The sequence below is a fragment of the Gossypium arboreum genome, chromosome 12, assembly GCF_025698485.1.
Source record: "Gossypium arboreum isolate Shixiya-1 chromosome 12, ASM2569848v2, whole genome shotgun sequence".
NCBI classification, from domain to species: domain Eukaryota; kingdom Viridiplantae; phylum Streptophyta; class Magnoliopsida; order Malvales; family Malvaceae; genus Gossypium; species Gossypium arboreum.
Window position 1 is genome coordinate 98,596,894 of NC_069081.1, and position 13,394 is coordinate 98,610,287.

The 13,394-nt window shown below is 38.1% G+C and overlaps 1 non-coding gene across 1 annotated transcript; it reads left to right on the plus strand.

Annotated features, from left to right (window-relative positions):
• Positions 1–766: 766 nt before the first annotated feature.
• Positions 767–873, plus strand: LOC128286000 (small nucleolar RNA R71). Its single transcript, XR_008276547.1, has one exon. It is a non-coding gene; the product is annotated as a small nucleolar RNA R71 (small nucleolar RNA).
• Positions 874–13,394: the final 12,521 nt, after the last annotated feature.

Genomic DNA, 13,394 nt, shown 5'->3' on the forward strand with positions numbered 1-13,394 from the left:
CAACTAACCCTTTATCATTGTGCACAATGATGACATGAAGTTGTTCCCTTAGGTTGGTTTCAGTGTTACTTGGTAGGCCACCTTGTGGTCGTTTAGAGATCAACTTAGCAAGCTGTCCTATTTGAGTTTCGAGCCCTTGAATCGATGCTTGTTAATTCTTAAGTACTGTTTTGGTATTCTAAAAATGAGTTTCTGACACCGAGATAAATTTTGTAAGCATCTCTTCGAGGTACAGTTTCTTCTCTTGTTGGTAAGGTGGTTGTTGAAAACCTGGAGGATGTTATGGCCTTTGATTTCCATGAGCACCCCACGAGAAATTGGGATGGTTCCTCCAACCTGCATTATAAGTGTTACTGTATGGGTTATTTTGAGGTCTAGAATTATTACCCATATAGTGGACTTGTTTCTCATCGGTGTTAGGGTTGACTGATGGATAATTTGTGTTGTGTACTCCTCCTCCATTTGAATCACACCTCATCACTGGATGTATCTGAGTAGAACCATACAAACCATCAATCTTTTTATTTAAAAGTTCTACATGATTAGATAGCATAGTGACCGCGTTGAGGTTGAAAACACCGTTGCTTTTGTCGGCTTTGTTCTCATGACTTTCCACTGATAGTTATTCAGTGACATCTCTTCAATAAATTCGTAAGCCTCTTCAGGTGTTTTGTTGTTTAAAGTTCCACCGGCGACTGCGTTGATCAATTGCCTTGTTGAGGGGTTCACACCGTTGTAAAAAGTTTGAACCTGCAGCCATAGAGGTAACCCATGGTGAGGGTACCTTCTTAATAAGTCCTTGTATCTCTCCTATGCATCATAAAGAGTTTCTAGATCCATCTGCCCAAAAGAAGCGATATCATTCCTCAATTTAGCCATTTTAGCTGGCGAAAAATATTTAAGTAAAAATTTTTCGGTAATTTGTTCCCAAGTAGTGATTGACCCTCGAGGTAACGAGTTCAACCACTGTTTAGCCTTATTTCATAATGAAAAAGGAAATAACCAAGGTGAATGGCATCGTCAGAAACACCATTAATCTTAAAGGTGTCGCAGAATTCCAAAAAATTTACCGAATGAGTGTTTGGATCCTCGTCCTGCAAACCATCAAACTGAACAAACTGTTGTATTATTTGAATTGTGTTAGGTTTCAGTTCAAAATTATTTACAGCAACAGCAGGTCTAACTATACTCGATTCAGTTCCTGTTAAATTAGGTTTAGCATAATCATACATGGTACGAGGAGCAAGATTTTGATCTACTGGATTTGCAGCAACCACATGAGGTAGTGGATTATTCTGATTATCAGCCATCCCCTCAGTTGTAGTATTGATATCGTCCTCTCGCTCTTCCTCTATGCATTGTAGGCTTCACCTTATTTCTCTTCAGTTTCTGTGAGCTGTGCTCTCGATCTCACTGTCAAAAAGTAATGGTCCCGACGGATTTCTTCTAGTCATAAACTAAAGAAACCTACTAGAAGCAAAAAGGAAAAATCAATAAATAAAAAAAAATAAATGGCAATAAAAATAAAAATGGCTAAAGTAATAAATATCAAATGTTCCTAATATCTTAGTCCCTGGCAACAGCGCCAAAAACTTGATGGTCGTAAAACTAACTAAAAATTTGACTAAGGCAAGCGCACCTGTTGAACAGTAGTATAGTTGAGGTGAGATCGAAAATATCGTATCAACGAGGACTAAAAATACTAATACTTACTATTTTTTTATTATCTAGCCTGAGAATCGAAGGGATGTTTTAAAAACCAAAATTAAATATCTAATTAACTAAGATTACGACAGAGATAAAAGTTGGAAAATACTTTAGGAAAACCGATGGAGAAGACAATACCTAAGGAAGAATCCACCTAGACTTCACTTATCACTTCTAAATTAGACGATTTATTCAATTAAATTAATCCGTAGAAACCCCTAATTTATGTTAATATCTCTCTCAAGACTAAAAATAGCTGACTCTAGGTTGATTAATCAAAATCTCTTTCTAATTAAAACCCCTATCGTCACATTAACTCGATCTATGGATCTCCTTATTAGATTTGACTTTAATCCGACAGATTTATCTCGTCCTATGTCTAGGATTGCATGCAACTCCGCTTAATTATGGGCGATCTACTCTTAAACAAGGAATTTTCCTCCTTTGAATAAGCACATCAAAAACTTGAATTAATATCCTGGAATATTAAAACAATGGTTAAATTCACAATTAAGAATAAGAATAAGTATTTGTCATATAATTAAAATAGTAATAAGATTCGTCTTAGGTTTCATCTCCCTTAGGTATTTAGGGAATTTTGTTCAAAACAATAGAGGGAAACATCTCAAATTTGGGAAACAATAGAACATAAGGAAACCTAAAAACTTTGGTGGAAATTGAATGGAGATCTTTAATCTTGAAGGAAATCCTGCTTATGGAATGATTTTGATGGTTGACCTTGCGTGTTTTTTGCGTTCTACTCTGCGTGTCCCTTTTAATCCTCTTTTGGGTGTTTATATAGACTTTAGAATGCCTCAAAACCTTAAAAATTAGCCTTTTCTAAGTAGAATGAGACTTGGGCTCGACAGGAACACGGCCGTATGCTGCGTCGGTGTGAAGGTCCTTAGGCCGTGTGTAATTCTAATTTAGTTTTCAGTCAACACGGCCATGACACGGGCATGTGATTTACCCGTGTGAAAGTGCCTAGGCCGTGTGAAACACTGAATTAGGCCCAATTTGTCCGTTTTTAGCCTGTTTCTTGCTCTTTTCGTCTTCCTATAATCACCTAAGTATAAAACATAAATTTAAAGGATTAGGAGCATCGAATTCAACGAAACCAAGGAAAAATCATCCATAAATATGCCAAGCATGGGGTAAAATATATGTATATATTATGGTTTATCACTTGCATCTGATCGGGCCTCTATGAACACTATCTGATACGGTGCTTCAATGATCCGCACCTCAAACATGCCCCAGTCCTTTTCTAGCACTCGCCCTGATGGTGTTTCCCACAATCAGCACAGGGCTACAGTCCAGTAATAGTAATAGGGCCCCCAAATTTAACAGGCCCATCAACTCTGGCCTTTTTCTTAGGCCTTAGAAAGGAACTCGAGGGCTCCGAATCCCTCTTGTTCCTACCTCTCTCTTTCTCACGGTTCTGGCGTTCAGTGCGCTTCACTTCCTTGGCGATCTTCACTTTATCAACCAAAGAAGCAAAATCTTTCTCCCTCTGTGGAGCTATCAGAACCCGTAAACTATCCCTGAGGCCATCCTCAAAACGAACACATCGCTCTTACTTAGTCACCACCATCCCTCGTGCATAGCGGCTTAGTCGTAAAAATTCAGCCTCATATTCAGCCACTGATCTATCCCCCTGAATCAGATTTAGAAACTCTCTCTTTCGAGCATCCACATAACTAGCACCCAGATGCTTTCCTTGAAAAGTAGTCTTAAAGAACTCCCAGGACAGTCGATCAGGCTGAGTGCCCTCTTTAACTGTAAGCCACCACTGGTAAGCCTCATCTCTCAGCAGTGACACTGCACCTTTTAGTTTCTGGTCAAGGGTGCAGTCGAGATTGTCCATGATCCTCTCTGTGGCCTCAATCCAATACTCAGCCACATTAGGGGCAACTCCAGCAATAACCCTGAAAATCTCAGCTAAATTAGACCGGAGTCGTTCCATAACCAACCATTGGCCTACAGAACTAGTTTTGGGCCCAGTAAACCTCTCCAGAATCCGTAACATAGCTTGGGACAGCGTATCATCCCCAGCCGTACGATCATGAGACCCAGTCTCACTCACAAGTGAAGCTGACATCTCCCTAGTTTCTAAATTAGGTATGTAGCTAGAGGACGAAGACCCAGCTCGAGCACTTCCACGGCCTCTGCCACGACCTCTTGTACCCTGTCCGCGAGTACCTCTAGTGCTCATTATCGAATTGTATTTTATCTGTATTAATAATTTTATGCACCAATGTTACAGTTCTAGTGTTTATTAACAAATATTTTATGGGGAAACAATGTCAGTAATTCAAAGTTCGTCTCCGCAGTCTCACTACAGTTTTACTATTGTCTCAGTGTACATTACTAAAGTATTTTCAGTACAGTATGCTATCTATAATAGCCTCAGTATTTACTATCTATAGCATTTTAATAAAAAAATGCATAATAGTTACAGAAAACTTACAAGATCGGCGTCGAAGACTCGATGTACCACGCATTTAGTAAAACTTCTCAAAACATTTCAAATCATTTGGAAGTAAAAAAAATCAAGTTTTAAAACCCAAATCCACAATCGAGTTTTATAACTTGGCTCTGATACCAGTAAATGTAACACACAAAACTCGATCTAAACGTTATGGCCTCATCTGGTGATGTCACATGATAGTGCTTTTGAAAACTAATCCGTTGATAAATCCTTTTTTTGTTATCTTATGCAATCTTTAAATCCAGATATCTGTTTCCAAAATATTATCCCTCTATTTACACGTTATTATAGACTGCAAAAGCTTTTTAAAATGATCTACGTAGTGGTGAGTGTTTTGAAAGAAAATATTTGTAACTTTTAAAAACCCCTATTTCCCTACCACTAGGGATTACGAATGATAAGCAATGATAAACAAATCCCAAATTAAAGTAAAAAACCATAAAGGCCTTATTACAGTAAAAATACCCCAAATAATAATAATACTTATAATCAAAATAAAATACGAAAATATATGCGGTTGAGTGGCCACCGTTGAGTCCCTCGTCGCTTCGATCCACCTATGTCTGGGGATTACCTGCGCAGTGAAACAAAATGGGTGAGTTTACGTAAACTCAGTGTGTAATCCCCATACACAAAAACAGATAGTGTAAAGATAATCACAGTCTAGCATAAGCCCTTTTTCAGTACCAGTGTCGGTCCAGATTGGGCCTTAGCCCATCTCAGTACAGTAACAGTCATATATATGCAATCACAAGATTCCTACTCAACCAGCCTTTACATACCATCTCCGTCCAACCCTACACTCATGTGAGGATATAATCAACCAACCTAACCCTACACTCCAAGTAATGTCGAATGCGGCACCATACAGTAATATGCAGCTGAGCTAGCAGTAAATCAAGCTCGAGGCCTATCAGTGCACTTCCTCCGCATAATACAACCCCCAACCCAATGCAGTGCAATATACATGTCTTGCCAAATCGTAGTACTATACATGTATTCAAAACAGTTTTAGCAGCATACCTCATATACAGTCATACAAATGTTTACATCATATAAAGGTATAACAGTCATTTCAGTCAATCAGGGTTCTAAGTACACTTACCGACCCTACACTAGGTTTACAGTCGTTTCGGGCGACCCGTGCAACCTTAGCAATTCAACATTGAAAATGGGCCCATAAGCCTATGTCATTTGCCTATGTGGGCCTACGCGCCCGTGTGGCCCACAAGGCCCAAAAATAGCCTTAGCCTCGTCTGCCCAATTTAGCACGGCTCATGAATCACACATGGCTTGCCTCGTCGATCGCACACTTGTGTTCGAACACACGGCCTACCACACGGGTAGCCACATGCCTATGCGGTGTCGATGATTCACATTTTTGACTTTTTGTTGATTTCAGTTTGTGAGGTTGTGTTTACACACACCTGGCTACGAAAAGTGCACACACCGTTCTTGAGCACTCCGAACCTATATTCAACTATAACACATAATTAATCATATAACAATTAGATTAAAACGACCCCTTATCAAAAAACTTGTCCAAAGATCGATTGTCACTTGCCTTGATTGAACTATTGAGGCTTTGCACACTTAAACCATTGTAAAAGACTGATCACTAGTTCCTTAGTGATTACCTGCATTCCAACCGAATCCTATTAACCATTATTCACACAAACAGTTTGAACCAAATGAATATCCAACTTACCGAAAGTGTAGAACCGTGCAAAAAAGATGGGTCAATTGAAGGCCAAAACTAAAAAGGAACAAGACCAAGGTAACCACAATCCGATAGATAGCAAAACTCAAAGATCAGTAGCAACGAAGAAAGAAAAAGATGCACAATGAGGGAAGCAAAAGAAGAAAAAGAATAGGCAAAAGAAGGGTAAAGAACGTCTGCCGTGGAAACTAACAAGGACGAAAGGAAAAAAAGATATAGCAACCACACAACTAGTAATATTTGACAGAGGTTTTTGGGATTAACAAAATAAAAACAAAACACTGGGGTGTAAAGCGGAAAGTTGACGGAAAAGGGAAGTATTTGAGGAAGCAAATGGCAGCAAAGAAAGGAAGTTTTGGGAAACATACCAATTCGGCAGAGAGAACTAGAAGGGTAAAAATCGGCAAGAAAGTAATCAAGATGAAAAGTAAGAAAATGACCAGAACTGAAAGAAAGTGCTCAACCAAAGAAAATAAGAAAGAGACATTTGCTAGAGGATTAAAAGAAAACAACGTTAGAATAGAAGGAAAAAGAAAGATAGTCGTATGCACCCTTAACAATAATCGGCCTCCAAGAAGAGAAAACAGTCGACAGAAACAGTAATGGGGAGAAAGTACCATCCAAAACTAAAAACTTCAGAAACAACAGTTCAAGTTCGGCAGTAATTCTCCCACTATCTTCAAACTCCCACATTTTCCTCCCCAAATCCCTCAAAACCGTCCACTTCTCCCTCAACCACCATATTCAAAATCCACCACAACTCTTCAGTAGTTTGGTTAAACTCAAACACCCACACAACACTAGCAGCAAAATAAACACTCTACTGCGTACACTAGGACTCAAACTGAAGTTCACCAGCACTTTGCCACACTACTTAACCACCAGACCAGTAGGCCCATTCTGTCATGTTATACCAATATTTATTTATAAACCTATTGACTAGAGATAGGGGTTTATTCATTTAAAACAAAACTTTTGCACAAGCCAAGGCTTGAACCCAAGACTTCTCAGACTCTTCCCAGGACACTTAACTACTGAAGCAGACATGCATTTGTGTAACATAAACATAAATAAATAAATACTAAAGAGTTTGGGGCATTACAACTCTACCCTCCTTAAAGAAAATTTTGGCCTCGAAATTTTACCTAATCAGAACAGATGAGGATACTGTTGTCGCATCGCATCCTCAGGCTCCCACGTGGCCTCCTCAGAGCTATGATTATGCCAAAGAACCTTAACTGGTGGGATAGACTTCCTCCTCAAAACCTTGACATCACGATCTACTATCTGAACTGTCTCCTCTTCAAAGGTCAAATTTGGCCTCAACTCAATCTCCTCAATGGAAATAATATGTACGAGATCAGAGCAGTAGTACCTCAACATAGAGACGTGGAACACATCGTGAATTCGATCCAACTTAGGAGGTAACTCCAACTGATAGGCAACTGACCCCACTCATTTCAGTATGCGGTAAGGCCTAATTAACCTAGGGTTCAACTTGCCCATACGTCCAAACCTTAGTACCTTCTTCTATGGTGAGACCTTGAGAAAAACAGTCTTCCTATAGAATGCTCAATCTCTCTACGCTTCAGATCTGCATAGGACTTCTGTCTGTCTGATGCTACTTTCAGTCGATCCCGAATCAGTCTAACTTTATCCTCGGTATCAGAAACTATTTTAGGACCTAAAACACGCCGCTCGCCCAGCTCAGTCCAATATGAAGGTGTACGACACCTATGACCATATAATGCCTTATAAGGTGCCATGTGTATGCTAGACTGATAGCTATTTTTATAAGCAACTCTACTAGCGGCAAGTAATCCTCCCAACTGCCTCGGAAATCAATCACGCAACTCCTTAACATGTCCTCCAATATCTGAATCACTCTTTCTGACTGATCATCTGTCTGAGGATGGAATGCAGTACTGAAGTCCAATCTTGTACCCAGAGCTTTATGTTACTTCTTCTAGAACCAAGACGTGAAGCTTCATGTTACTTCTTCTAGAACCAAAATGTGAAGCGAGGATCCATATCAGATATTATTGAAACTGGTACCCTATGCAGTCTCACTATCTCAAACACATATAGTTTAGCTAGCTTCTGCAAAGAGTAATTAGTATGAACAAGAATGAAATGGGCAGATTTGGTCAATCGATCCACGATGACTCATACTGAATCCTTCTTAGTAGGCGTTAGGGGCAGCCCACTAACAAAGTCCATAGTCACTCTCTCCCACTTCCAAAGTGGAATTTTAACTGGCTGAAGTAACCCTAAAGGTAGCTGATGTTCAACCTTAACTTGCTGGCAAGTTAAACATTTACCCACGAAGTCAGTAACTTCACGCTTAGGATCTGGCCACCAATATAACTCACGAAGGTCTCGATACATCTTATTCCCACTAGGATGCATAGCATAAGGACTACTATGCGCCTCACGCAGTATAGATTGCCTCAAATCAGTATCATTTGGAATACAGATTCTCCCACAGAAACAGAGCACCCCTTCACTATTCAGTCCAAAATCCACAGTATCCCCACTCTCAACCTGCCGAAAATGATGAGCCAACGACTTATCTTCCATTTTTTACCCTTAATTTGGTTCATCCACGTCTGTTTAACTTGAAGCTCGACCAACAAACTACCAACATCAAACAAAATTGGGCTAGCAAAAATTGCCCTCAAATCAGTCATAGCTCTACCAGGATGGTATTCGATTGTACGGGCGTGTCCTCGGCCGTGTGATACAAGTCAGCATGTATGCCCTATTTTCACAAGGCCTAAGACACGAGTGTGTTTACTAGCCGTGTGAGGCACAAGGCCTATTCAAACGAGCGTGTGACCCTTGTATAATTGAAAAATTTCTAAGTTTTCAAAAATTTTCATATGTTATCAATTTAGTCCCGAACCACTTCTAAAGCATGTTTAAGGCCTCATAGGTCGTTATAAGGGACAAGGTGTTTGATCGCGTGATTTGTAACAAGTAATAAATATTTATAATGAAGATCAAACCTAGACTAACTATTATCACGACGAAAAGGCAAGCGCACTATCGAACAATAGTATAGTAATGGCAAGACCGGGATATCGTACCCAAGGGAACCAAAAGTACTAGTAATGATTATCTTTTTATTATCTAGCCTAAGAATAAAAGGGTTTGTTTTAATTAACTAATTATTTAAACTAAGAATGTATAGGGAAAAGAATTGGGGAATTGTTTTTGGGAAAATCGATTGGCTTGAGACAATACCTAAAGAAAAATTCATCTAGACTGTACTTGTTATTTTGGCTTCGAATCGGATGATTTATTCATTCAACTTGTTCCGTAGAGATCCCTAAGTTATGTTATTATCCCTATTCAAGACTAATAACGTCTAATCCCTAGATTGAATAACCGAGACTTTTCTCTAATTAATACCCTCGGGTTGCATTAACTCGATCTATAGATCCCTTTATTGGGTTTCACCCTAATTCGGCAAAATCTTGTCACCCTATTTCTAGGCGCGCAATCAACTCCACTTAATTATGACAAATGTACTCTTAGATAGGGTCTATTCCTCCTCTGAATAATAGCGTGTCTTGAATTAGTATCCTGGGATATCAAAGCAAGAATTAAGAACACATAATTAAGAACAAGTTAAATATTTATCATACGATTCAGAAAAAAATAAGATTCGTCTTAGGTTTCATTCCCCTTAGGTATTTAGGAGATTTTGTTCATAACTAAATAAGAAAACATCTCAGAAGAATAAAGAATACAAAACATAAAGAAAACCCAAAACTCCTAAAGGGGAATTGAGGAGAGATCTTCAGTCTTGATAATGAATCCGGCTTCTGAGATGGATCAATTGGCATTCTTGGGATAATTCCTTACCCCTCTTCTCCGTCTCCATTTTTCTCCTCCTTTAGTGTGTATTTATAGGCTTTGGAATGCCTAGAAACCCTCCAAAGTGGCCTTTTCCGAATTGCACTTAACTTGGGCTCAGCAGGGACACGCCCGTGTGACACGGCCATGTGATGTGATTGCCAGGCCGTGTTCGATCTATTAAATTGCACACGGCCGTGTGGGTCAATGGCCAGGCCGTGTGAATTGTGAAAGCCTTAGTCGACACCCTCGAAAGATACGAGCGTGTGAGCTGCCCGTGTGGCGAGGCTTAGGCCGTGTCATTTTTTCGATTTTGTCTGTTTTATCCTTTTTTGGCTCGTTTTTTGCTCCTTTTGACTCTTGGTGCTCTCTTGAGTACAAAACATGAAATTAAAGCATTAGGAGCATCGAATTCACCAATTCTAATGAGAAATCATCTATAAAATGCATTAAACATGGGGTAAAAATATGTATAATGTAACGCCCCGCACCCGAGACCGTTGCCGAAGTCGAACACGAGGTGTTAACGAACTTAATTCATTTATTTACACAGTTTATTTTAAAATTTCCAGACAAGCTGGCTAACTGCATCACTGTCACCATAAAAATCATATCTCGAGTTCCAAAGCTCGAAAACTGATTCCATAAATTTTCCCTGAAACTAGACTCATATATCCATCTACAGATTTTTTTCTAGAATTTTTGGTTGGGTCAATTAGTACAGTTTATTAGTTAAAGTCTCCCCTGTTTCAGGGTTCGCCTACTCTGACCTTCATGCATTACGACTTAGATATCTCCCTGTACAGGGCTTCAATACATATTCCGTTTGTTTCTAATGAAACTAGACTCAAAAAGGAATCTGTACATATCAAGCATGACTTCTAATTATTTCTGGTTAATTTATGGTAAATTTCCAAAGTCAGAACAGGGGATCCAGTAACCGTTCTGGTCCTGTTTCACGAAAACTTAAACATCTCATAAAATACGGCTCATATGGTCGTTTCGCTTCTTCCATATGAAAATAGACTCATCAAGGTTCGATTAAATAATTTATTAATTATTTAATTACATTCTTACTATTTTTAGTGAATTTTCAAACTCACATCAATGCTGCTGTCAGCATCTATTTTAAGGTAAATTTCACCTATTTCATAGTTTCCATGATTCAACTAGCCATTTGACATACATAGCACCAAATATGATCGTGATTAACCATTCTAATGGCAAATCATTGCCAAGCATTTCCACACCTCTCAATAACCATGTATATACAAAATAATTTTAATACTATGCTCAAAATATTTAAGCCATTTTCGCATGGCTATCCGAATATATACACATTACCAAAGGTACTTGATTAACAACAAAGGTTAGTCCTATACATGCCATTATCAACGTTTAACTAAAAGAGTACCAAAAGGGCTTAGATAGTGTGGACGACTTGACTTCGACAATCCCAAGTCCGATAGTGATTTAACAAAAATCTATAAAACAGAGAATTAAAGAAACGGAATAAGCATTTAATGCTTAGTAAGTTTTGAGTAACGTAAATTATTTACGACTAAAGTATAGCGTTCATATGACTAAATGAATAATTTCATATATGCACATTCTAAAATCATAATTTCTTCACGCTTCAACCAATATATTCATACAGGGTATCAAACCAAACTAGAGGCCTAAGCTCGTTAATCAATTGAGCGAGTACTATTTGAAAGGAATCAACCTTTCCGATGCATATCTGAAACATACCTTATCGTTTGTATTTTATGAGTGTATTAATTGAAATTATTACAGCAAGATCACTCGCTTCAAACCCAAGTATCTTGGATTTAGCGGATATAGCAACTTCGCACAAATGCCTTCGGGTCTTAGCCCGGATATAGTCACTAGCATGAATGCCTTCGGGACTTAGCCCGGATATAGTCACTAGCACAAATGCCTTCGGGACTTAGCCCGGGTATAGCAACTACTCGCACAAATGCCTTCGGGACTTAGCCCGGATATCATCCGAATAATCAAACACATATACCAATAAATCATGACACATCCATATTTCATTATCATAACTAGAATTCAAACACAAGACACTTATCAACCATTACCATTTTCGGCTCAATAGCCACATACAAAGAGCATGATTTTGATTGGCTTTATAACATGATCTCTATACACATTCGACTGCCCGTCATAGGTATAAACTAATCACCTCAATATACAATTCAAGTAGAATAATTATATCACCGTTTATTTGTTATGCTTATATGTCATGACTTAATCAAATCATAAACTAAGTTTCATTACTCGAAAACTTACCTCGGATGTTGTCGAACGATTTCAACGGCTATTCAACCACTTTTTCCTTTCCCTTATCCAACTTTGATCCTCTAAGCTCTTGAGCTAAATCAAACAATTTACTCCCCAATCAAACACAATCATACGGCATTCATATACATTTTAGAACCAATTCATTTGAATCAATTTACTACTTATACATCAAAATTTCCAATACAAAGTATTTAGCCCCTATGCACTTAAACCGGATTTGCAAACACTCATAGACCATGTCCGAATGCCATTTAAACACAAGTCAACAAAACCTCATGATTTCAAATCAAACTCTCAACAAGAATGCACAATGCCGAACCCTTAGATGATTAACATCTAATTTAGACAATTTAGAACACCTAGACGGCACTTGTTCAAACATTAAACAACTACATGTTCGGCCATTACCATAGGTGCATTAGAAATCTATACTATCAATAAGCTCAACTCCTTAGGTCCTAATCAGTACACTAAGACCATCTTAACTCATTTCTCATCTTGTTAACAAAGACATAGTAAAGCAAATCTTTATACACAATTATTATCAATTCATCCATCCACTAGGGACTTAGCCTAACGTTCAATAACAAACTCCTCCTTTATCAATTACATATTCGGAAAGAACATGGTAACTTATACTACATCAATTTTAAGTACATAAATTACTCAAACATAATCAAATTCACATTCGATCTTGGTACATAATAAGATAGCCGATTCTTTTCCCTTAGCACCCAATGCTCACATATGCTCATTTGTATAGTTCAAACACTCATCTACCATTGTTCATCTAAATTTACCATGAAACAACAACCATCACCCTTATTAATTACCATAGCTGAAAGCCCTACTCATTCCCACAATCAAAAATTCAACATGGGTTACTAAAATAACTTGATACCTCATTCAAGATTAACCAAAATTTCAAGAATTAACATAACTTCTTACCTTAATGCTAACTTAAGATGACCGAATGCCTTTCTCCCATCTTCCTCTTTACATTCGGCCAAGAAGAAAGAAACTCAAGCTTTGTTTTCATCACCCTTCATTTCCTTATTTCAATTACTTTTTCCTTTTTTATTTATTTATGTTATAAAATATAAAGCTATTAACTAATAATTAATACATATTGCATGTATATAACCCATCATGGCCGGCCACTACTTGTCATAGGTGGAAATTTGACATGCAAACCCATTATTTCCATAACATGCACTAATAGATCCTTATAGATTAACCTATCACATTTCAAAAGTGTCACACATAAGTCCTATTAACTAAATTCAC